The 23969-nt window shown below is 46.9% G+C and overlaps 1 protein-coding gene across 1 annotated transcript in view; it reads right to left on the bottom strand.

The window, feature by feature from the left end:
• The window catches only part of AVEN (apoptosis and caspase activation inhibitor), a 983554-nt gene that overhangs the window by 317586 nt on the left and 641999 nt on the right, over positions 1-23969 (bottom strand). The window lies entirely within an intron of this gene.

Here is a 23969-nt window from a genome sequence, read left to right as displayed (position 1 = left end):
CGCCTTGGTAACTGCACCCACTTGCCAGTCCCTAAACCTTCCCTTTTCTAAATATTAGTCACCCCTAAGGTAGGCCCAAGGGCAGGGTGCATTGTATGTAAAAGGTAGAACGTGCCCTGATGTGTGTGGCATGTCCTGATAGTGAATTACAGACAATTTCTGTTTTCACTATTGCAAGGCTACCTGTACCCATAGGCCAGCATGGGCAGTTTGATTATAACATCTTATAATCCTAACTGACCCAGGGAGAAAGATAGAAATTTGAGCTTAGTATGCCTGAACTCAGAATGTTAAAATACATCTTTTAGTGAGGGTGATTTTTACATTCTGTGTTTGAAAATACCACTTTTAGAAAGTAGGTATTTTCTTGCCTAACCATCCAGCATGCCTCTGCTAGGTTTGTGTATTCCATGTCTGGTTTGTGAGTGACAGGAGGCTGGGGAGGGCCTTGGCTCCAGCAGTCTGATATGGCTGGGCTGAATAGGACCTTCATTGAATAGAGAGTGGGGGGCGGAGATTTCCTTTCACTGACCTGAGCCCTCGTAGAATAGAGTGTAGGGGGAGGAGATTTCCTTTCAGCTACCTGGGCCAGGTCTGCTCTCAGACAATGCGGTCTCCACCTCCTGCCAGGGAGCTGCACCCAGGAGAACAGAACTGGTTTGGACGAGGTACAGACACTCTCGGCCTTCCGAGACAAAGGATTTGTGTGTATAAAAAGGGGGACCCAGACCCCCGAACTTTAGATCACTTCTGGGAAATCAAGAGGAACCTTTGCCAAGGAGAAGAAACCGGAGAAGCTGAAGGAGGATTACTGCCCCAGTGCTGTTTGCCGTGTGGGGTTGGCCTGCAGTGGTTACTTGTTCCCAAGGAAAGGAGAAAAGGACTTTGTTCTTTAATTTGTCATCTTGAGGAAGATCACCAAGGGCTGGAACTGAGCTTGCCTCCTATCTGAAGTCTCAGGGACACAAAGACTTCACCACCAGCGCCCCCTGAATTTCCTTGCTGGGAATTCTAACCTACAGAGGTGCCTGCAGCTGTTTAGGACCTCTAGAGACTGTTTGTCGCTGGGAGCTGGAAGCGCGACGCAACGAGGAGAAGCATGTCACCGCCGCAGCAGTTGTTGTTGCATCGCTGAAGAAGCGTGTCGCCGCTGTTCGCAATCACAGACGAAGCGTGTCGCATCACCGGAGAAGCGTGTCGCAGGGCCTGTCGCGGCTCCAAAGTTTATCGATTTCGCTGCACGGCCGTCAGACGTGCAAGCATTGCATCCACATTGTCGCATCGCATCAAAGACGCCATTTTGTCACATTGCATCGAGGCGCCATCTTGTTGCATCGCACCGGATCACAGTAAGAAACCGATGCATCACCTCCTCTTCGGTGAGGAACCGACGCATCACCTCCCCTGCACTGCAGTAAGGAACCGACGCATCACCTCTCCCAAAGCAAGGACCGACGCATCACCTTCCCTGCGACCCTTTTGTTTGTTTTGCGTGACGCATCCAAGGTACAGTGAGAGTAAAGTGTCTCATTTACCATCTACATTGAACTAAGCTATTTCTACCATTTTATTTTATTTATTTATTTTTTGAAACCTTTATTACAGAAGTCAAAAGAGATACAAAAATGGGCCTACAACCTTCGGGCCGGCCGCTAGCAAACAATAAGAGCATAGAATACAAGTGGGAAACACACGCTGCAGCGTGAGAGAGATCACAGGAGTTGGAAAGAAAAACGTTGGCGGCCACACCGTCCGGACCCCCCAGATGGCGGTTCCATCTTTATGTAAGAAATAACAAACAAATCCACAAGGCAGCAAGAAGTCGAAGCAGCAGTATGAGCTCCCCTGGGGAGGACCCTACCGATCCACAGGAAAAGCGGGGGGGGGGACAGGCCGGAGCGGAGACAAAGTGGACTCAGTACCCAGAACCAAGGAGACAAGGAGACTAGGGAGACGGGGCCAGTGCCAGATCAGGCGTCAGCGGCGGGGTACAAATTCCGCCACGGTAGGAGTTCCAGGGGCCCCACACTTTCACCCATTTCCCAGGCTTACCTCTCGCGACATACACCACTTTTTCCCGAAACATACACCAATCCATGTTGTCTTTCCATGCCGAGATCGTTGGCGACCTCTGGGAGCCCCACAATTGCGCTATGTCACGCTTGGCCACCATATAGCCCAAAGTCACCCACCACTTCTGCGGCACTGAGTAATCAGTTGGCTCCCACACATTTAGCAGACACCTCCTCGCCTCAGGAAGCAGCGGCACATGTGTGACCGCCTGCAACACCTCATGCACACCACGCCAGAATCGCGCCACCTCCGGACATTCCCACAAAATGTGGACGAAGGTCCCTAATGAACCACACCCACGCTTACACAACCCATCCACGGAATATCCCATACGCATCAGACCCGGCCCCGTAACATAGACCCTGTGGAGTATTTTGAGCTGGACGAAGCGAAGGCGGGCCGGTATGGCCACCTCTTTCGGGGAGGCCACCGCAGACACCCAGTCCTCGTCGTCCAGCTCCAATCCATCGGCGACCCACGCCTCACGAAGGCTAGTCAACAGGCCCGAGCGATCGTTGATGAGCTTTTTGTAAATCAAGGAAATCGTGCCGTCCGGCACATGCCCATCTAGCACTCTATCTTCCAGAGGGGAGTACTCCGGGATGGAGGCAACATCCGGGAATACGGAGACCAGCGCGTGACGGACCTGTAGATATCGAAAGTACTCCCTGTCCTGCAACTGGAATTCCGTCTGCAGCACATCGAACGTTTTGAATCCCCCCCTCGTCCAGAGATCGCCCACCCTGCTGATGCCTATCATGTCCCACTTCTCAAAGCCCTTCGAGGTCCACAGGGAGCCCAGCCGCTCAGAGGCATACAGTGGCGTCGCCCGGGTCAATCGATCCTTCCACCCCATCGCCAAGTTTGCCGCGTGCCACACCCGTACCATGACCCGCGTAGGGCCCGTCAGACGCGCGTTGAGCGATCGGGAATAAAGCGCCCAATTATAGTCACCACCCGGCAGTAATAGTTTATCCATCTCAAAGGCCGGGTTTAGAGCGGGCCCGTAAAGGCCGTGGTTTATCGCGGCCAGCTGAGAGGCCCAGTAGTACCGTTTGATGTCTGGGAGGGCGACCCCCCCGTCATACCACAGGAGTGTCAGCTTCGCAAGGGCGATACGCGGCCTCCCATCCCAGAATAGGTGGCGCTGCAGACTCTCCACCTCGTGAAAGTAGCGCGCCGGGACAACGTCCATCGTGTTCTGTAAAGCATAGAGGAAACGTGGCAGCGACATCATCTTAAACAATGCCGCACGGCCAAGCGATGAGAGCGGCAAGCGCCTCCAACGCGCCACGTCCTGCTTCAGGCGCTGGAGGGGGGGGAGCAAATTTTGTTTATATCGGGCCTCAGCGTCCAGGGTGATAAAGATACCCAGGTACTTAAATCCCTGCTGAGCGACCTGGATAGGGCAGCCCCGCGGTAGGATAGGAGTTTCCCCGGAGAGGACATACACACAGGATTTAGCCCAGTTGATGACTAGGCCAAAATTGCGGCCAAAGGAATGCAAAACATCCACTAATACAATCAGCGATTTACGCGGGGAGGCAAGGTATAGAAGGATATCATCTGCGTAAAGGGATACGCGGTCCTCATACTCAGGGTTCCAACGGAGACCACGAATGGAAGGCTCCCACCGCAGCCACTCCGCCAGGGGCTCCAAGGCAAGCGCGAAGAGGAGCGGCAACAGCGGGCAGCCCTGCCGCGTACCCCTGCCCAGCTCAAACGGAGCCGACACTCTACCGTTCACCACCACCTGCGCCAGAGGTCCGGAGTATAACAGTTTCACCCAACCAATGAATCCCGGGCCAAAACCAAACTTCGCCAGCATCGCCCAAATATATGGCCACTCAAGCGTGTCAAACGCCATAGTGGCGTCCAAGGACGCCAAAATGGCCGGCTCTCGCATGAACGGGACCCGCGCGAGCACCCCATGCAAACGCCGCAGATTAAGCGCTGTGTTGCGATGAGGGATAAAGCCGGACTGGTCCTGGTGAATCAGATCGCACACCACGCTAACCAGCCGATTAGCCAGCACCTTGGCAAGAATTTTGGGCTCCGCATTCAACAGAGAAATGGGCCTGTAAGACGTGACCCGATCCCGCGGCCTCCCCTCCTTATGAATAACCACGATAGTGGCCAGACGCTGGTCCAGCGGGAGGGAACCCGCCGAACGGGCCGCGAGGAACATAGCACGGAGATGTGGCGCCAGCGTATCCGGTCGCAGCTTGTACAATTTGATGGGAAGGCCATTAGGACCCATGGCCTTGCCGGAAGCGACCGAACGTATGGCGAGGGCAATCTCCTCAGATGTAGGGGCGGCGTCCAACGACACTTTATCCTCTTCCGAAAGGGAAGGCAGCGCAATGTCCCTGAGCAGAGCATGGGAATCCTCTTCAGAGCGGGAAGATACCGGGGAGTACACCCCACGGAAATATTCTGCGAAGCAATCAACAATTTCACCCGGATTAGTGACACACACACCATCCAATTTCTCAATCAACGGGACAACTCAACTCGCTCTCTCCTTTTTATCCAGCCACGCAATCAATTTACCAGCCTTATCACCCACATCATACAGTCTCCCATGCTGCTCTCTACTGAGGCCCCTGGCTGCCTCCGTGACGAGGGCCTTATAGTCCGCCTGCTTGAGTCGGAGAGCATGTAATTTGTCGTCCGTCACCCCACATTCCAGATCACCCTCCAACTCAGTTATCTCCGTTTCAATACGGGTCACCTCCTCCCGCCCGCGCCACCGGGAATGGGAAATAAGGGACAGGGCCTCCCCCGGATTACCGTCTTAAACGCCTCCCACAGGGAGACCGCAGATGATACAGACCCCACATTATCTTCAAAATACCGCTCAAGAGATTTAACCAAATCTGCGCGAATTGTGGGGTCACGCAGGTACCAGGGATTGACCGGGACCACCCTCCCCTCCCCCCTCAGGACAACGTCGAAGTGCAGCAGGAGCGGGGAGTGGTCCGAAATACCCCGCGTCAAATGTGGTACCTCCCCAACCCTCCCCGCCTGTGCCGCTGGCATCAGAACATAATCAAGCCTTGAAAGACTGCCATGAGCCCCGGAATGAAAGGTGTACTGTATCTGCGTAGGGTGTTTCAGCCGCCAACAATCCACCAGCCCCAATGTATCCAAGAGGCCGGACAACCACGCTTGGGCACGGGGGAGATCCCTAGGAGGGTGACGATCCTCAGTACCGGAGACTACAGCGTTAAAATCTCCCCCAACCACTAGAATCCCCTCCGGAAGGCCAAGGAGGAGGCGTCCCAGATCAGCGAAAGTAGTTGTTTGCAACCCTGGCGGGACATAAACAGAAACTAAAACAATCACTCTACCCGCCAATCTACCCACCAGAGCCGTGTATCGTCCCCTGTCATCGTGGAACACCTCATCCATCTCCAACGGGAGCGAAGTTTTAACCATGATTCCCACGCCCCTCGAACCAGAGGTGAAGCCCGAGTGGGCTATAAGGCGATAGCCCCGTCTATTCATAGCACGAAAGGAGTTTCCAATGAGGTGTGTTTCCTGCAGGAATACTATATCGGGAGAGATACGTTTTAAAAACTGCAGGACCACACCCCGTTTTATCCTGTCCCCCAGTCCATTAACATTCCAGGACAAAAGACTCAGTCCCCTACCCCCCATCATAGCCGAAGTCGAGCCATCTCCCCCCAGGGAGCACTGTAGAAGTAGCACAACAATACATCTGCCTTGTGGTAAAAATAAACAATACCCAACCCCAACCTAACAGCCCCAACAAAACTCCCCCCTCCCTTCACCCCTGCATGAGCCCAAACAGCCCCCCCAACTTGCAGTGTGCCTGTCGCCCCTATGTAAATGAAACTACTAAGACCCCCTAGAGGAGGAGGGAGAACCCCCTCGAGACCCAGCACAACCTCCCATGGAGGGGAAACAAAGCACAATAGGCAAAAGACCCTAAGCATGGCCAAAAGTGGCATCATCCGGGGTGAGCCACGACGTCAGTACCTCAGACCCGGTCCGGTGAGCGCCCACCTCCCGTCGCCCCCCCTCCATCCCGACCATGTCCCCCAGTCAAAGTGTCCAACCAGTCCCCGGCCATGTCAGGACGGTCAAAAAAGTGAGTGCGACCATCCGCCTCCACCCGCAGCCTGGCTGGGAAGAGCATGGCATATTTTAGGTTCATGTCCCGAAGCCGCCGCTTGACACCCAGGAAACTCAGTCTCTGCTTCTGGACCGCCTGCGTGAAGTCAGGATAAAAGTTCACCTCCATGTTTTCCAGCTTAATCGGCCCTTGCAGTCTAGAAGCTTGCAGAATCGCATCCCTGTCCCGAAAGTTAAAAATACGGGCAATAAGAGGCCGCGGAGGGGCTCCGACCTTCGGCCTGCCTCCGGGAACTCTATGTGCCCTCTCCACCGCAAAGAATTTGCTCAGCCCCTTAGGCTGGAGATGGGTAGAGATCAGGTCCTCCACAAAGAGATCCGCCGCCGACTCCTCCCGTCCCTCGGGCACTCCAATGATGCGGATATTATTTCTCCGGGCCCTGCTCTCGGAGTCCTCCAGGCGCCGATCCAGGAGCGCACTTGCCTGACAGAGCCGATGCACCTCCGTCTGAAGGGCCGCTACCTCAGTCGTGAGGCCCGACGCGGTATGGGCCAAAGAGTCGACCCGGTCATTGGAGATCGGCTCTAACAAGGTTGACATCGATGAGGACCGCGTCGAGTTTATGTGCCAAGGTGTCGAATTGCTGGCCCACTGAGGTCTTCATCTCAGCAATGGCGCCCATAACATCCTGCAAAGTCAGATCCGCAGGCAAATCCGGGGCATCCGAGGGGCACTCGGAGGACTTGTGCGATCCGCCGGGAGACCCCTTCGGGAGGGTGTAGCGGTCCATAATGTTGGCCTGATGCGCGGTGCCACGCCGGGTGGACTTGGCCTTCAATCGATCCCCGTCCTGCTTCGTGGCCATCGTCGTGTGGCTCGCGCCCTCACCAGCTACGCAGTGGAGAGCAAGCAATCAAGGCCGAGAGCCCCGGGGGTCACCCCAGGACGGCAGAGCGGGCCACCGCAGGCAGGCAGGCAGGGTCTCCCAGCGAGGCCACCCCAATACAAAGAAGCGCCGTAATCCCACTTGCGATGAGGGCAGGGGGAGTCAAAAGCGAAAGTGAAAGTGCGGGGTACGCGACTCGCCAGGCCCAGCCCGCCGTTGTTGTTCACTTCGCCACTGGGTTACCCCCAAACTCGAATCCGGGGTCAGGAGGGAAGTAGGCCGCAAACTTCGGCCGGCGCCCACCCCGGCACCCGGGGTCCAATTCAAAAACGGAAAACGGGTACCACCTCGGCTCAGGCTCATCGACACAGTCCCCTCAACCGATTCAGGATGAAGGCAGGATAAACGTAGGAGGTTGCGGAGGTCCTCGGGAGCCTCGCACCTACGCGGCCATCTTGGTTGCGCGCTAGGCTCCTCCCCTATTTCTACCATTTTAAAGTCATATTTTTATTACAGTATTGTGGATTTTTTGTTGTTTGGTCTTGTGTTAAGTCTAGAAAAGATTACTTATTTTCCTAAACTGGTGTGGTGTCCATTTGTAGTGTTTTCACTGTTTTACTGTATGTGTTCACAAATACTTTACACACTGCCTCTGATTTAAGCCTGTCTACTTGTGCCAAGTTACTAAGGGGGTGGGCAGGGGTTATTCAGGAGTGTATACCCCTTTCCCTGACTAGAAGCAAGGGTCCCTATTTGGACAAAGGTATATATACCATTGCCAACTAGAGACCCCCATTTCTAACAACGTGCTTAATACTACTTCCTAAAATGATCCTTTTATGAGGGCCCTTTGTCACACAGGGGCAAACCAGCCCAAGCATTGCAGAGAAAATAAGGCCTACCATTAGAGCGAATTCAATACCATGTCCAATCCCAAAGACGGCATGTGTACATGTAGCAATGGGGTAAGTAGAATGTTAGCAATTGTAGAATTAGAATGTATTATGTATTCTATTTCTATGTACTTAAGCAAGGGTTGAGAATGTTGTTGGCAGATGAAGCTTCACTAGGCTTGTGTGTGAACAAGTCCTCCAGGTTGCAGGACGTTGCTCAAATAAAGAATACTTCAACTTGTATCGTGTGGTGAAGTTACTACAGTCCAGCTTAAGAAACCAGTAGAATGAGAGTATTTACAAGCTACATGACAGGATTTTACTTCGAAAGCTATAATTCAAGCCCTCATGATTCTTTTTCTTTTATATCAAAAAGTCTGCACATATCCTGAGTTGCGGGAGGCACTGATGGCGTGGCAAAGGGTAGCTTCAAGTAAAAGAGTGAGCAATTTGAGGTTGGGCATGGGGGCTGGGGTCTTAGTCAGAGCTCAATTTGGGACTACCGAGGGCTGCAACGACCTCAGGGTTAGGTATACAAGGAAGTCTGTTCATTTTGGTAGCTTGGGAATCAAGAGGTTTGACATCAAGAAGGGAGCCGTTGGGCATGGAGGAGTTGATTTCCTCATAGATTTCTTCAATTTTATTTGTGAAAAAAGAGGCAAGGTGGTCACAAAGAACCTGAGAAGGCGTAGAGAGATGGGGATCCACAGGATGGAGACGTGAAAAAATGAAAGAACTTAAAGAAGTCACATGCACAATTAGAGGAGATAAACAAGAAGGCAAAATTTATAATGCTGTAGTTGATGTTCACAGAGTGTCTGCCTACTGGAGAAGTTATGCATCTTTTTCCTCGCCATGATTTCTAAACATAGTTGTTAAAGCTTGTGAGAGAAACATCTACCAAAGTATTTTCCAGGCGACAAAAGCTCTGGTTTGAGAATCACAGGGATGAAGCAAATGACCAGATTATGAATTTTGTCAATGAGCTGGAGTAGAGGCTCTGTGCCACCTCTCCCTTTGAGCATCGGTTGGGAAAACTAGGCACTCAGTATCTACAATAGACTCAAACTAATTCAAATTTCTAAATTTAGCTTTCGGAGGAGACTCATGACTTAGTTGCTGAGGTATTTGAGGGGCTATCCTATGGAAGTAAATAGGGTGGTGAATCAGAAGAGGTCAAGGGGAGGCTACATACCATACCATGGTCTTTCGAAAGCAAAGATAAGATACACCGTATGGTCTGCCACATGCGTGGGACAAGGGATAGTACGGCTAAAACCTAAGAAAGAAATGTCCCTAGCCATTCTGGCATTAGTGACCTTGGTGATTGATTCAACATTTATTTATTTGTTTGAGGTTTTATATAGAGCAAAAATGACCCGTTAGGGTATCAGAGCGCTTTACAGGGATAAACACGGTACATACAGGTTAGGCATAGGCAAAATACAAGGATGGGGGTGAGGGAATTGATTACAATAGGACAAGGCCAGTGTTATATACAATGATCAGTACAGTACCAAAATCGGTGTAAAGGAATTGACTACAATAGGACAAAGGCTAGAGTTATATACAATAATCGGTGCAGTATCAAAAGCGCGACATCCCAGCGGTAGAAGGAGAAAACAGCAATTGTAATCGAACGAACCAAAAGATATCAAAGGGCGGAGAGAGCTGGCAGAACATTAGAAGGAGCGGGAATTGGTACACAGAGAGGGCCAAGCATTACAGGAGATTATGCACAGAAACCAAAGCCGTGAAAGAGAAAGAGTGCGCAACAACAGAGAGTTAATGGAGGAATTTGCTCATTAGGAAGGTTTTGGCTTCCTTTTTGAAGCATGACAGAGACGGTATTTTCCTGATAGAGGAAGGTAGCGAGTTCCAGATTCTTGGTGCAGCCCCAGCAAACGCTCAGTTGTAAGTTTTCTCCTTGCAGAAGCGGGGTGGCTGGAGTACATGGTCTCTGGCGGACCGGGAGTTTCTGGAACTCCCAGATACCACAATTTTCTGGCCGAGATATGCCGGGAGTTCGTGTACAAGGCTTTGTGTGTGATGCAGGCCAGCTTAAGCTGGATTCTGCCTTCAAAAGGAAGCCAGTTCAAGGCCTTTAGATGTGGTGAATTGTGGCCCAATTTTTATGTGCCAGATAAGGGTCTAGCTGCTGCGCTGAGGCAAGCCTTTAGGGGGACCGGGGAAGCCTTTGGCATGCCCGATAGGGTAGACCAGCCGTATTCAATTCTGGAAATAACTAACTCCTGAACAGCGGATTTGAGGTAGGCAGTTTCAAGGAAGGGTTTCAGCTTTCTCAAGGAGCTCAGTTTGGAACCTCTCAGTTTTGGCCATCAAATTGATATGTTCACGCATATTCAGGTTGCTGTCCAAGATTATCCCGAGAGATTTGCAGAGTCCACTACGGTCGGTGTAAAGCGGAGTGCTGTGATTTAGTTAATCCATTTCAGAATGTCGTTGGATTTTTTTTGAGGGAGAGATGAGAAGGAACTCAGTTTTTGGGCATTCAGTTTGAGCTGGTTGTTGGCAAGCCATTGAACAGTCAGTTTCAGGGCATCATTCAGATAGGTGATCTCCTCAAGAGAAGAGATTTTGATGTATATCTGAGTATCTTCAGCGTACATGTGGAAGGATATGTTAGCCGTGCGAAGAATTTCAGCTAATGGTTCAAGGTAGAGATTGAAGAGGGTAGGGGACAGAGTAGAGCCTTGTGGGACACCGATGGAAATCGGGGAAGGAGCAGATAGGGTGCTGTTGACCAAGAATCTCTGTGTCCGGTTCTGGAGGAAGGAACCAAACCATTTGATGACGGTACCTCCTAGACCCATCCTATGTTCGAGGCGTTCAAGAAGTTTCTCATGGTTCACTGTGTCAAATGCCGAGGAAAGTAAGATAAAATAATACTGCAATAGCATGGTTTGTAGCTATGACATATGTTCATAAAATACATACATAAATAACACAGGCTAAAATGTGGATACTCATCTGATGCTTCTAAATAGTTCTACCCCAGTAGACCTAACCTAAGTGCAGTACGAGGTAAGAAGTAGGTGCTCTTTTCTAAAGTATAGCTTAGCTATAGTTTTTAGTTTTGCCAAGAGTTGCCAAAAGTTTCTCTAAATTCTAGTCTGCTCCTTACCTTAGAATGTGTGAGGTTGGTCTCTTTCTGGGACTCGATGTCTAACACCCCGCAAGGGGAATCAGAAACACTGGAGCTGGATTCTCTGCGAGGAAGATGACAGTGTCTGGTCAGTGCATCAGGCGGGAACTTGATCTCCTTCCGAACTTGCTGTGGCGAACCGCAAGTAGGCAGTCGAACTGGACCGTACCGGAACCGTGGTTTGCCAAGGGAAGTGCAGGTATATTTATACCTTGAAGGTGTTTAGGAATGCCTGAATTGACGTAAAATTCGGGCATCGGAACGTCATGAATGAACCCCTAAGGAATAGATGTTCATGCATACTAAATGAGTTTTTGGAGAAATCAATATCCAAGCAAGGGAAATTCCTAAAGGCTTAAGAGTCTGGTTTTCCAAGAACTCGTTGTGACGTGGATTGGCGGATGTAGGAGACCATGCCTGTATTTGGTTAGCATGGATAATGCCTAAATAAGGGCTGGATTTTCTATGCCTAAATAAGGGCAATATGAATTGTACCTATATAAGGGCATAAACCGGGAAACCTATATACGGAATCTAAATCTACACACAACAGGACTATGGTCCAAAGGCTGGGCTTCGAAGGGAGAAATAGAGTAAGGACTATGGTCCAAAGCCAGGGCTTCCAAGGGAGACACAGAGGAAGGACTATAGTCCAAAGGCTAGGAGCATCTGGCTCTGGTGACAGAATTCTTTTACAGGACAGGAGGCTTCAGATTATTGCTTCTCTTTCTTTACTGCCAATTTTTTAGCAGCCAATGAAAAACGTTCAAACATATAACCAACTACATTTCCCATGATGCCATGTTGTATATCCACTAATCACAGTCCTTCTGTCCATATAAGTAACACCATTTACATATCGGAGCCTCTTTCTTTGCTGCTCGCAGCCGAGTTAAGTGCCTCGTTATTTTCTCCCTTGTTACTGTGTTGATTGCAAAAGATTTATTAAATGCTTTATTGAATGCATCATTGTGGAACTTCTATATTGCTTAATTGCATGTTGAAAGTACATTGTCTTCTGGTCATTGCCTGATCTTTTCACGCCGTAGTCTAATGATCGGTTTCCTCTATTTGGCATTCCCCAGCACGTTTCTCCCTCTCCTTCGGTGTGCACTCACCTCTCAATTTACGGCGGTTCGCCGCATTCTTTTTTCATTAATGCAGAGTCTTACCTCATCGGGCGCACCCCAGGGGTTGCAGACTACCTGCATGAAAATCTAAGTAAAAGCTTCGATAAAGAAGTACGGAATCGCTTGTGGGCTGAATGCCCCGCCTCCAACATTACTGACAGGGTGGCTGAGACCCCGGATATTGACCCTAACATGTTGGCGTTCCTGAAAAAATTTGCCAAAGACCCGAACAAAGGTATCGACCGTGCATGGCGCGGTTGACAAGGTAAATTATTGGATATGGCAGGGTCTTGGCAAAAATACTAGTGATGGCCTTAGTGGCCAAAGAAATGGGTTCCCTGGTGGATATGGACATAATGGTGTGCTGAACACAACGAGCCATTTGTTTCTTAGGAAACGCCAACTGCGCCGTCTCCACAGAAAGGCGCAAATCCCTGCTCATAAGAATGGACTCCAATCTGATGGAACTCGTCTTCGCGGCAGCAGGCCCCTTAGCTGAAGGCCTCCTATTTGGGGACAGGTTCGTCAAGGATTTGTCCAAATATGTGTGTACTTTTAGATCACTTGACAAAACCCAGTCTAATATCAGGAGAATCTTTCAAGCTGGCCTTTTCAGCAGGGCCGGGTGAGGCAGCTTGCCAAGCTGCTATTACTACCAAGGCACCCCACGAAGCAGCCACGGCCGCGTCAGAGGAGAATGGCAGGATACTACCAGAGGTGGCACGTTCTACCCCACCAGACTGAGGTTCTCCCGCCATCGCTTCAATCGAGGAGGTCATAGAGCAGGCTTCCAGTCTCAGTCTCTTTCAGGTAAGGACCCTCTATAGTTATTCCATACCTTTGGGGATCGGGTCCGATATTTTCTTCCCAGGTGGAGGTCCATCACTCAAGATGCATGGATCCTAAAGATGATTCAGAGTTTCCAGATAGAGTTCTATAAGACTCCATATCAGGAGTCCCCTCCCTATCAGCTGCATTTTTCCCAACAAGACAATTCTTTTATAAGGCAGAAATAGGAAACTTGCTTCAAAAAACAGGGTAGCATTCTGCGACAGCAGGCGATTGGGTTTCTATAACAATGTCATTCTGGTACAGAAAAGGGGAGGTGGACACAAATTGGTCTTAACTTGAGGGACGTCAACCAGTTTGTCAGTTACAAACATTTCAAGATAGAGGATATCCATCTGTTGGCGGATTTACTGAGGAAAGGGGACTGGATGGTCCATTTGGACCTAAAAGACGCTTACCTAACAATTCCCATCTATCCTCCACATTGGTGTTTCCTGCAATTCAGATGGAAGGAGAGGTGGTTGGAATAATTGGTCCTTCCTTTTGGGCTTTCTTCGGCTCCATGGTGCTTCACCAAACTGATGAAGCCAGTGGTGTCCCATGTGAGGGAGCAGGGAATACAATACGCCTGATAATTCATCTAGGCAATATTCGTATCATGGCTCCGTCATTGTCTCTGGTCTCCCTTCATTTACAAGTGTTCAAATCGGTTCTCTGCCCCTCCTAGTCGATGGAATTTCTGGGGTTCGCGATCGACTCCTAAGCGGCACAACTGAAACCCCCCAAATCCAAGTTGCGCGACTTGAAGAAGGAATTACAGTCAACCCTTTCCAAGCAGATGGTACCCTTGCAAGCTATCGCCCGCCTAGTCGGCCTTCTGGCATTGTCAATTCATGCCATATTTCGTGGTCCCCTTCACTATCGGGCCCTCGGAATATTAGTCATCTCCAGAAAGGTTTGCCCTACATGGACCAGGTACCGCCGACAGAAGAAGTGAGAGACTAACTCCGTTGGTGGTTGGGACACGTGGATGCCTGGAATGGCAGGGCCATCTTCAGATCCCTTCCAGAAATAGTGATAGAATCTGATGCCAGCTGTTGGGGTTAGGGGCTCGTTGTGGAGAGGTATCCACGGGAGGCAGATGGTCTCTTCAGATACTGTCCAATCACGTCAATTGTCTAACTTTTGGCGGGGTCCTTCGGGATTCAGACTTTTTCCCTAAAGTCAGTGTCTTGTTGCATCCTTCTTCGGATGGATAACATCTCAGCAGTGAGATACATCAACAAGCTGGGGGGCACGAGGTCCCCGTTGTTGGTGGAAATTGCCAAGGATTTCTGGCACTATTGTCTAACTCATCAGATCTCTGTAATTGCTGAGTACATTCTGGGCCAATACCACGCATTGGTGGACTGGAACTCCAGGCACCTTAAGGATTACAGCGACTGTAAGCTTCATCCGTCCCTGTTTCAAATTATTCAGTCAATTTGGCGCCGATTTGTAATAGACCTTTTCTCCTTTAGATTGAATCGCCAGCTACAGATTTTCTTCAGCTGGAGGTCGGATCCTCTAGCGAGAGCCACGGATGCATTCTCGCAGGACTGGTCGGCGACTCTGAATTACAAGTTCCCTCCGTATAGCCTTATCCCCAGGGTGGCGACTGAGACCTTCCGTCAATTGGCGGAGGTCGTCATGGTCACCCCCCTGTGGAAGACGCAACCCTGGTTACCGATGTTGTTGGAACTAGTATGCGATTGCCTACTTCTTCTCCCTTGGTCTCAGACAATGCTCCATGATCCTCAGGAGGAATTGCACCCGCTGATAATGTCGGAACAGTTTTGCCTGATGGCCATGAGGCTTTCAGGCAACAGTGGACGTTGCCAGGCATTTCTGAGACATTGTCCGAATTAATTCAACAAGCCTGGGCACCTTCCACCCAGAAGCGATATTCTTCAGCCTGGCGATGCTGGGTGGGTTGGTGTCTGGAACAGCACATGGATCCCGTGGAGGCTGAGTTATCCCAAGTAATCCATTTTCTTTCTCATAAGACCTCAGAGGGCCTATCGTGCAGGTCGGTAAATAACTTTCAATCTGCCAATTCTGCAGGACACGGCCAAATTGACGGTAAAACGGTAGGTACGCATCCATTGGTCTGTAGGCTGCCTAAAAGTATTCTAGTGGCAGATTCTTTTTTGTGGGATGTTTCCCTGGTCTTAGCATTGTTCAAACGATGGCTGGACAACCCTCAACTGTCCATAAAGCAATTGTTGGCCAAATTGGCCATGCTCTTGTGCCTGTCTGCATGTCGATGTACATTGGATGTGAGAGTTCTCGACTTCATAGGTAGAGTATTCACTTCGGAAGGAGTTTTGTTTACTATTTATGGCAGAATGAAAACTTTTTCACATTGTATTGGCTATCACACTTTTACTGCTAATGCAAAACTATGTGTAGTTCAATGCCTAAAGGTATACGAAGAATATACCTGTCTTCTACGACTTGTCGTTTGTACGAGAGTGTTGATTGCTTTGCAAAAGCCTTTAAAACTTGTTACGTCTGCCACAATCGCTAGATGGCTGAGATCGGTCAGGGCAGAAGCTGGTATTGATACGCAAATGTTTGATGCTCATTGTGTGCCAGGTGCAATGCCCTCTAAGTTATACATGCTGGGTTCTACTGTTTAAGATATAATGAAATCTGCTAATTGGTCTTTTGAATCTACTTTTAAACAGTTCTATTATAAACCTGTTGGCGATTTTATTTCTGTGGTTTTTGATAAGCGTTAAACTAGCAATAATCTGAAGCCTCTGGTCCTGTAATAGAATAAAAAATGTGCTAACATTCGTGCCAAGAATTTTCAATTCTATTAAGGACATGGAGGCGAGGATTATCCCGCCCATTTGTCATTATCATAACTGTTATAATATGCTACCCAGCCTTTTATTCTGGGTGTTTTTTCCACGGATATTGCTGGTTCTTTTTTCCTTTCAGGTGCAGAACAAAAAGGGCAGTTTCTTGTCAAGGCTGACACTTCGCGCCCTGGTTCATGTTTGAACTATCGTTAACATCGAGGATGGCCGCCGAGTGGGCCGCAGACTCTGGAACTTTACAAATATTGGTGTTATTAATCGTTTTGATGCAGAGAAAGAGGCTTGCGATATGTGAATGGTATTACATATATGGACAGAAGGACTATGATTGGTGGGTATTCAACATGGCATCATGGGAAATGTAGTTGGTTATATGTCTGAATGTTTTTCATTGGCTGCTAAAAAATTGCCAGTACAGAAAGAGAAGCAATAATCCCCACCTCCGTGTCCTTAATAGAATTGAAAATTCTTGACGCGAATGCTAGCAAATCTTTTAATGTCCAACCAGATGAACGTGCTCATATTTATTTTATTTAATCACAACGGATCCTGCAGGGCGAGCAGATACATAACTCCGAAAGAAAGTAGGATGACTGGAAGCTGGAATGCTTAAAAGAGGGGGCGAGCTATCAGAAGAGAATTCAAAGGGGGGAGATCAAGAGACTAATTGCATGTAAACTGAAGTAAAGGAGGTCGTGTGGGCAGGACAAGAATATAGGTAGAGCTGAAGTGACAATGCAACATCTAATATTGTATTTGCACCTGCAGCCCTCCAGATCAAGAAGGTTCCAAAGGATCGCCTGCGCTCCATTCCCCTCGCCCTCCTCTAAGTCTTCTGGTATGAGCGCCAGCACGTTCCGAGGGATCTCATATACCCCATCACTAAAGCTTCTCAACTCACCAACATGGTTGTACAGAATACCCATTTGGACAAACCCAGGCTACATACAGACAGGTCCATCGTTACAACTTCCTCCTGGGTATTTAGAGTTCACTCTGATGGAGGCACTCAGCTGCATCCTCGTCACATCTCCCCTTCCCTGGCTGCCGACAGCTGATGGACAATGCACACCCTTTTCCATGACGAACTGTGTTAAAATAATCCTGCTCTTGTTCCTCGAGTTTCATTCGTTTTCAGTGTCTTGAAGTGGTAACATACAGTCCTAAGGTAGAGTGTTGGATTATACGAAACCCCTGAAATAAAGAAATAAAACATTATTTATTTTATAAGGGACAAAGATGGCAGAAGTACACAGGGGTCTCGTGCTCAAGATGCAGCCGACAGACCAGGCCCACCTAGACCTACACTGGTACGGGTTTGGCTGTGTTGTTGTTTAGAGAGACCCTGTGAGGCAGTTCAGGGTGGACTATTTCTACAGGAGCAGAGCCAATGCTGATTGCATTTGGTTGGACTCTGTATGGAGCGGCGTTGTTTGCCTAAGAAACACAATGGGGCACATCACAAATATTTTTTGTGTATGTACACCCAGAGATAGATTCTGGTCTTGAATTGCTTCAGTGTCCCATAAAGATCATCCTTCCAAGGCCAAATGACAAGCGCTAACACAATCCCCATCTACCGGGAGACATACAAATCCAATCTGATAGTAACATCATACCAGTCCTGGGCAATCATTGGTCAAGACCACCAAACTTTCCATCAGGGCCTGAAGCCACTCACGCCTTCTACTGGTGTAGGGCTCATGACCTCTTCTGTAGAGACTACTGCTTGCACTAGTCTAATACCCTCACACACCTATAATCTGCTAACTACACAGTACAGTCCATCATCTTTAATAAGAATCCACGTTTCCTTCAACCTTGCACAGGTGTTACAGCAGTCATTGTCTTGAACCACGACAATGGCGACGAGGAAAGAGTCCCTGGTGCTACTGCAGTTGGAGTTCTAAATCGCTCCGCATAACTCCCCTTTCACTTCCTCCTCACACCGTGACCTTCCTCGCCAAGGGACTGGGTTTTCTCTCCAGAACTTTTGGTTTCCACACTTTTTATTTTCAACCGCTCAACATAGACACTGGAAGTAAGAGGGGGAGGTGAACAAGCAATAAAGAGGCCTTTACATTTTGTTTTTTACCTTATCACTTTCGTTGTGCGTTCAAAGACAGAGGTCAAATGTCAGGCTACATCTTCAGACAAACTGCTGTCTATTCTTTTAACATGGATATTGGTGTTTACTTTTTTTTGCTCCGACTACAAAGTGAGAGGATTTTGTCAAATTAACTATGTGAAAACCTTGCTATCGTGCAGGGAATGTGAAAGTAAAAGCTGTGGATGTCAATTTTATTCTAAAACACAAGCACATTTTAATACCTGTAAATGAGCTCTGCAGATATTTACAAATACATCAGCCATTAGGAAAGCACACGAGGCACATTATTTTGTAATACTCAATAGGGATGGAACCATAGATTTTAATAGGATCAAACCACATCAAAACTTGGTGATGCGCAAATTATAATTATTTGCTAAAGTAAAACTGCATGTCTGAGCAAACGTAGAGGCAATTTCAATGGAGAATGTGCCGCCTGTAGACAACAGTGTGCTACCACACCATGCTTTAGTAGTATATTTGCTAGAGAGTGCTCCAAAAAGCACCATGAGCTACATACTACAGCCGAACCACTCTCCTAATGAATGGCCGCGGCTCAATTGCATCACTAGTTTTTTGACTGACGCTTGGATTTTTCACAATCCCTATGACTTTCCTGATGTAACACTGATGGCAGCACTTCCACTCTGAAAATTGTTCCAGCACCACTGCCCATCAACAACAAAAAAGGCTGCGCATTTTAAAAAGCGAGATGTAATGGCACTGCGGAGAAATCCGAGTCAGACAGAAAAACAAGCTCTTCGCCATTTCATTTATTTCCTACCGTAAAAGTTTACGACGAGTGTTCCGCAGAACATGCGCAGGGCATAAACTTTACTGTTCCATAGTCATTTGTGGACGCGATGAAAACTTCAAAGCATAGAAGTCTGGTGCGTGCTTCGATTATTCATCCGTGGCCCATTGTCATAATCAACAGAGGCTGTTGCGGTGTGAGCTTTCAGATATGTGATGGACTATCACTCAAGATATGGAGTCCCAAGGCCGGACTGGAAACTCAAAGCAGCCCTGGCAAGTTTTGTCAGACTAGCCCCCCCCCAATAAGTGGTGCATTCTACAACACATTTGACTTATATATTCAATTGTATTAGCTTTTAATTGATAGTAAATGATGACCTTACTGTGCACCAAGATACGACAATCTTTGTTGGGGCTCTTCAATGATTCCCTCACTATCACCCTCCAATAATGCCCCTCATCTCTCCAGAACCCCTCTCTCACCAGAATTTCATTTATTTAATAACACCTTTCTTACCAGTGTATGGTGTCGGAGCACTTTACATCACATACACAGACAGTCACAATGAATCATATGTATGTAAATCAGTGTACAGAAATAGTTACAAGGCAAAGGGGACTACAAGGTGTAGGATTCACATGTCATTCATACTGGCAGGCATTTTTTAAGAGTGCTTGGTCTGGAAAAGCCCTAACTCAGAATTCAGAACATAACACAGTGGTTAGGATTCACTTTAGGAATTGCACAGTCACAAAAGAATCTGTTACAAAAGCAGTAACCCACTGAGCTAGACGCATAAGATACTGTTCTCTGATATGCCTGGTACACGTTCTTTGCATCAGGCATATTACCCTCTGCACTACCATAGAGGGGTCAAAATTGCCACGAGACTAAACTACCACCTCTCTCCACCAGGTACATTCATCAGCAGAGTTATCTTGACACTTACATTGATGCTCGAAAACTGCTGGATACACAAGGGAATTTGCATTGCTTTTAAAACTGCTGCAGGGCTACAAAACCAGCCCCCACCCTTCCAGGTAAACACCCGATGCCTGGAACGACCAGTCTGGCTCTATAGAGTACCAATATCTTATCAGAGGGAAAGGAGGAAATGTGGAGTCCAGCACGCCCTTGAGGTATGCGCTCCGGTGGCTAGGTGTGAGTTTGGGGCAAGAGTTCCCGCCCGTGTGTATAACTGGAAATCAAGCAGGGTTTTACGTGTGAGAAAAAGTGTGTGTGAGGGTCCTCTTAAAGCGACATGGCCTATGTAATTAAGGGTGTGGCTGAAACACAAACTACATTTCTCCACCTGACCGGTGTTTTGGTTACTCTTGAAACTTTCGGTTATTGCATCCATATATATAACACAAAAACAGACAAGCATCTAAAACTAGCCAGGACTATTGGCTTTATCAATGGTTGTTAGATATTTAAGATAATTGATGATCTTAACTTGTTTTACATTCATTGTTGAGGAACTGGATCAGTGTTTTTTGCCATTAAAGTTAGGGACATAAATATAGGACCTGACAGATACCCATTTCAAAGTCGGTTTTTAACTGTTACCAAGTCTAAGTAAACATGCACGCAATGCAATTTTGTAAATAGTTGATATGCAACAGAATTGTATATCTGAAATATGTAAATTCCACACTTGATGCATTTTGTCTTCGATTGGATCGCAAACCGACCACGTTGTACAGCAGCCTGTTGCTTTCCAGCTAGGTTTGCACTGCACACATATAAATATATATTTATCACCACTTCTCTCCTACATAGAGCGATTATCCATCAATTAGTCGCTCCCAGCAATATTCATGAGGTACAGGAACTATAGGAACTTCATTCTAAAGCAACAACTTGACATTTAAAGCGCCTGAATGTCATAATGATTAGACCCTGAAACCGGTTTTGTCACAATTTCAAGAAATCACAGTCATATTATGGTGACAGCTGTATAGACACACAAAAATGTTTAAGAACATTGTGCCACAAATTCCCTTTTGCGATTTTTGCTCTACTGAAATTTGTCCTAGTGGATGTACTGGAGGATTCTAGTTTCACAAGTGCGCTCCCCACATCTCATCTTTGTTTGTAAACGATACGACAGGAGCGTACCTGTTTTAAGAAGGTGGCCCTGTGTTCCCAGAAAAAAACCTCAAAGTGTATCATGATTACAACATATTGGGGTATCATTATTTATTACAACTACTGTAGTAAACAAAGTTTACAACTTTAACCTTAAAATCCAAATTGGCATACAGGCAGTAATTTAATAAAAATGATATACAGGTTGGCAAAAGGAACATATTTACTGATTCTGTTTACATCTGCGTACTTTGTAATTGAAGGAGCAACTTTATCATAAAAGGCATAAAACAACAACATAACACATCTGTTAGTTCAGTTCTCCAGTGCACTCTATAATTTATTTGGAAAGTTGAATCAATGTTTGACAATATGACTATGAAGCTTGTGTAGCAATTTTGACTTTTCTAGATGGCCTCCTCAGATTTTTCACTTTTTTCTGGACCCTATTTTTGCTGGTATTAGAGCTCCTTTAGCACCACAGTGCTTGAGCTCTGACTGTAAACTAGTAGCAGTAAAATTGGATTCACCTAATTGGTCTATTTAACGGTCCTGTAAGTCCGTTATAGATGGTGCAGACAATGCACCTACTGCGCGGAAGTTAAATATCATATCTGCGGCAGTATGCCTGCCAGTAGTGCCAATGTGCTCCTGCTTTGCTGCATCGCCCTTTGCCTTGTAGAAAAAATGGTCTATTGTTATATATTCGTAAATCACTCCTAAGGTGTGCCTTTTAAGTCTATAGCGCAAGCTGCTAATATATAAAAAGAAGGCACACTATGGTAGATGTCTCGCAGATCGGGCTTAGATATGATTAAAATCTTTACTTTCTATCCCCAATGGGGAACAAGCAAGAAAAATGCTTCAAAATCATTTCCTGCTTAATTTCCATCACCTTATTTAACAATGCAATCAGATTTCAGATAAACACAAAAATGAAACTTTGTAAAAAATTTACTTTTGGCTGCCTGCGCCAGAACCGGCTTGTACCAGTTCTACAGCTTATCACACTTAATACACATCCTTGGCTAGGAGAGTTAATGACTCTTGGTAATACTATTAACCTGCCTCTGAATCCAGGAAGAGGAAATAGGTGGAACCTGTTGTCCACTTAGAAGGCATTATCTATCAGAGAGCGAACAGGAATAGCTTGCAGAACAAATGGCTGCTTTAGCACTTTGATTTGGATATCGCATGAGGGCTGCTCCTATTAATTCACAGGACCCTCTCACAGAGCCAGGTTTTGGTCACAGTAGACAAGAGAACCAGTTTTAACCCTGTTAAATGAGAGTAGAGCTCAACCAAACAGTGGAGTGGCTATGCCACCCTGAAAAAGGGTAATGTTCATAGGACATTTTACAGAAAAGAGAAGAGAAAGTGCTACAAAAGGAGGTGGGGAGACACCTGATTTCAGCTGGAAGAAGATGACTCACTCAAGGATACCTGAATCCTGCTGCCGCACAGGGACTAGAACGGCTACTGATTCCTGACTTCAAGAGGGCCCAGCTTACCACAGAGGACTGGGTCCTGCAGAAGACCTGCATCAGACTTGCCCACTTTGAAGAAACATTCACTGTGTGAGAAGAGGGAACTTGGAGGGAGTGGGGCCTTGAACCCATTACCTTTCCAGCGATGGCTTCTGAGGGGGATATCTTCTGACATATACCATCCACCAAACTCTATCTAAGGCTCCAAGTCTGAAGAATAATTCTTTGAGTGGAATGACCTTCTGCTCCATCACGGTCAGTCTGAAATATCAGCCAGGTCCCGGTCACCGCAAGCTATGTCTTTTTAATGGCAAATCACTTTTTATAGGTGCTTCTTAGTCTTACAATTTCAATTTAGCATATCTCCTGTTCCCTTAAACCTATTTGAATCAACCAGGTGACTATTTGCTCATTAAACATTTCTCTATGCTTTCTAAATTGGTTTAGGATTGCTATTGTATTTTTTCTTCACTTCAAAATTGTTTGTAGTTCATGAATAAAACTCACATTTCTCTGGGGATTGCCTGTGCCATAGTTACCTTGGGTTGAGAAGAGAGAGATTTTCTCAGAAATAGGTTTTGACCTTAGCAGATTGTATTTAGTGATAACCCAGTTTCTGACAGTGATGCAATTTCTTCACGTATGCATGGATGGGTAACTGGACACGAGCCACCTGAACACATAGAATTGTAAAAGAGTTGGTTATGTGGGCAACTTGTACAGGCTATGTAAGGAAGGGATTGAAAATGTTCATTTTGTTATATTTATGCTTATCAATGAAAACGGAAAGGATTTTTATTTTAAGAACTTTTCATTATCTTCCCTGTATTCCTTGGACAAACAATGATTTATTCTCCTCAAAAAAGTGAATTTCTTCAGTCTATTACAATGCAAGTTCGATGACCAACAAAATTACTGAATGATGATTAGTTTAGTGGCATATAAAGTTATTTTATTAATTCACTTACATTTCAGGAAGAATCTTCATGATAACAAAATTAAAACAAAACAGGAGTCTACAACACCGCAGTACTCAAGTCCACCGCATGTGATGCTAGCAAAAGGGTGAGATCACGTTTAGAATCATAGAAACAAGGATGTCCATAATAAGAGAGGATGATCGCATTGTACATCTCTTAGTAATGCAGACTATAGTAGAGTGTCCAATGTACCCATTACAGGGGTGTTTTGACTCCACTAGAGTGATATATATATATATATATATACATACACACACACACACAAAATCAAAGGTTAAGTAACGTCATAGTTAGGTGACTAGGTCAGTGACAACATTAAAATTACAAACTAAACACAGAAATTCACCAGTTATAGTTTTGCGCCCCGTCATGCACTGCTTATGACCTCACATATTACATCACTCATGACATTCTATGAAATCATTTATGACATCAGGATTATACCAGGTTTGGGCACCTCTGTGTAATGGATGCCAGAATATGCCTTGTATTGTCATCTTAGGGCTAAGTCCACACATTATGCAAGGGATGACCACTATTGTGCAGTAGATATTTACAACATAAAGAGTTACCACCACACTGTCACAAGCACCATCAATCGAGTGGGTAACTTCGTGCTAGCATTATGCTACAAACAG

This window comes from Triturus cristatus, chromosome 9, assembly GCF_964204655.1.
Source record: "Triturus cristatus chromosome 9, aTriCri1.1, whole genome shotgun sequence".
Lineage (NCBI taxonomy): Eukaryota > Metazoa > Chordata > Amphibia > Caudata > Salamandridae > Triturus > Triturus cristatus.
Note: the sequence above shows the minus strand (reverse complement) of the source record. Positions and strands in the feature narration are given on the sequence as shown.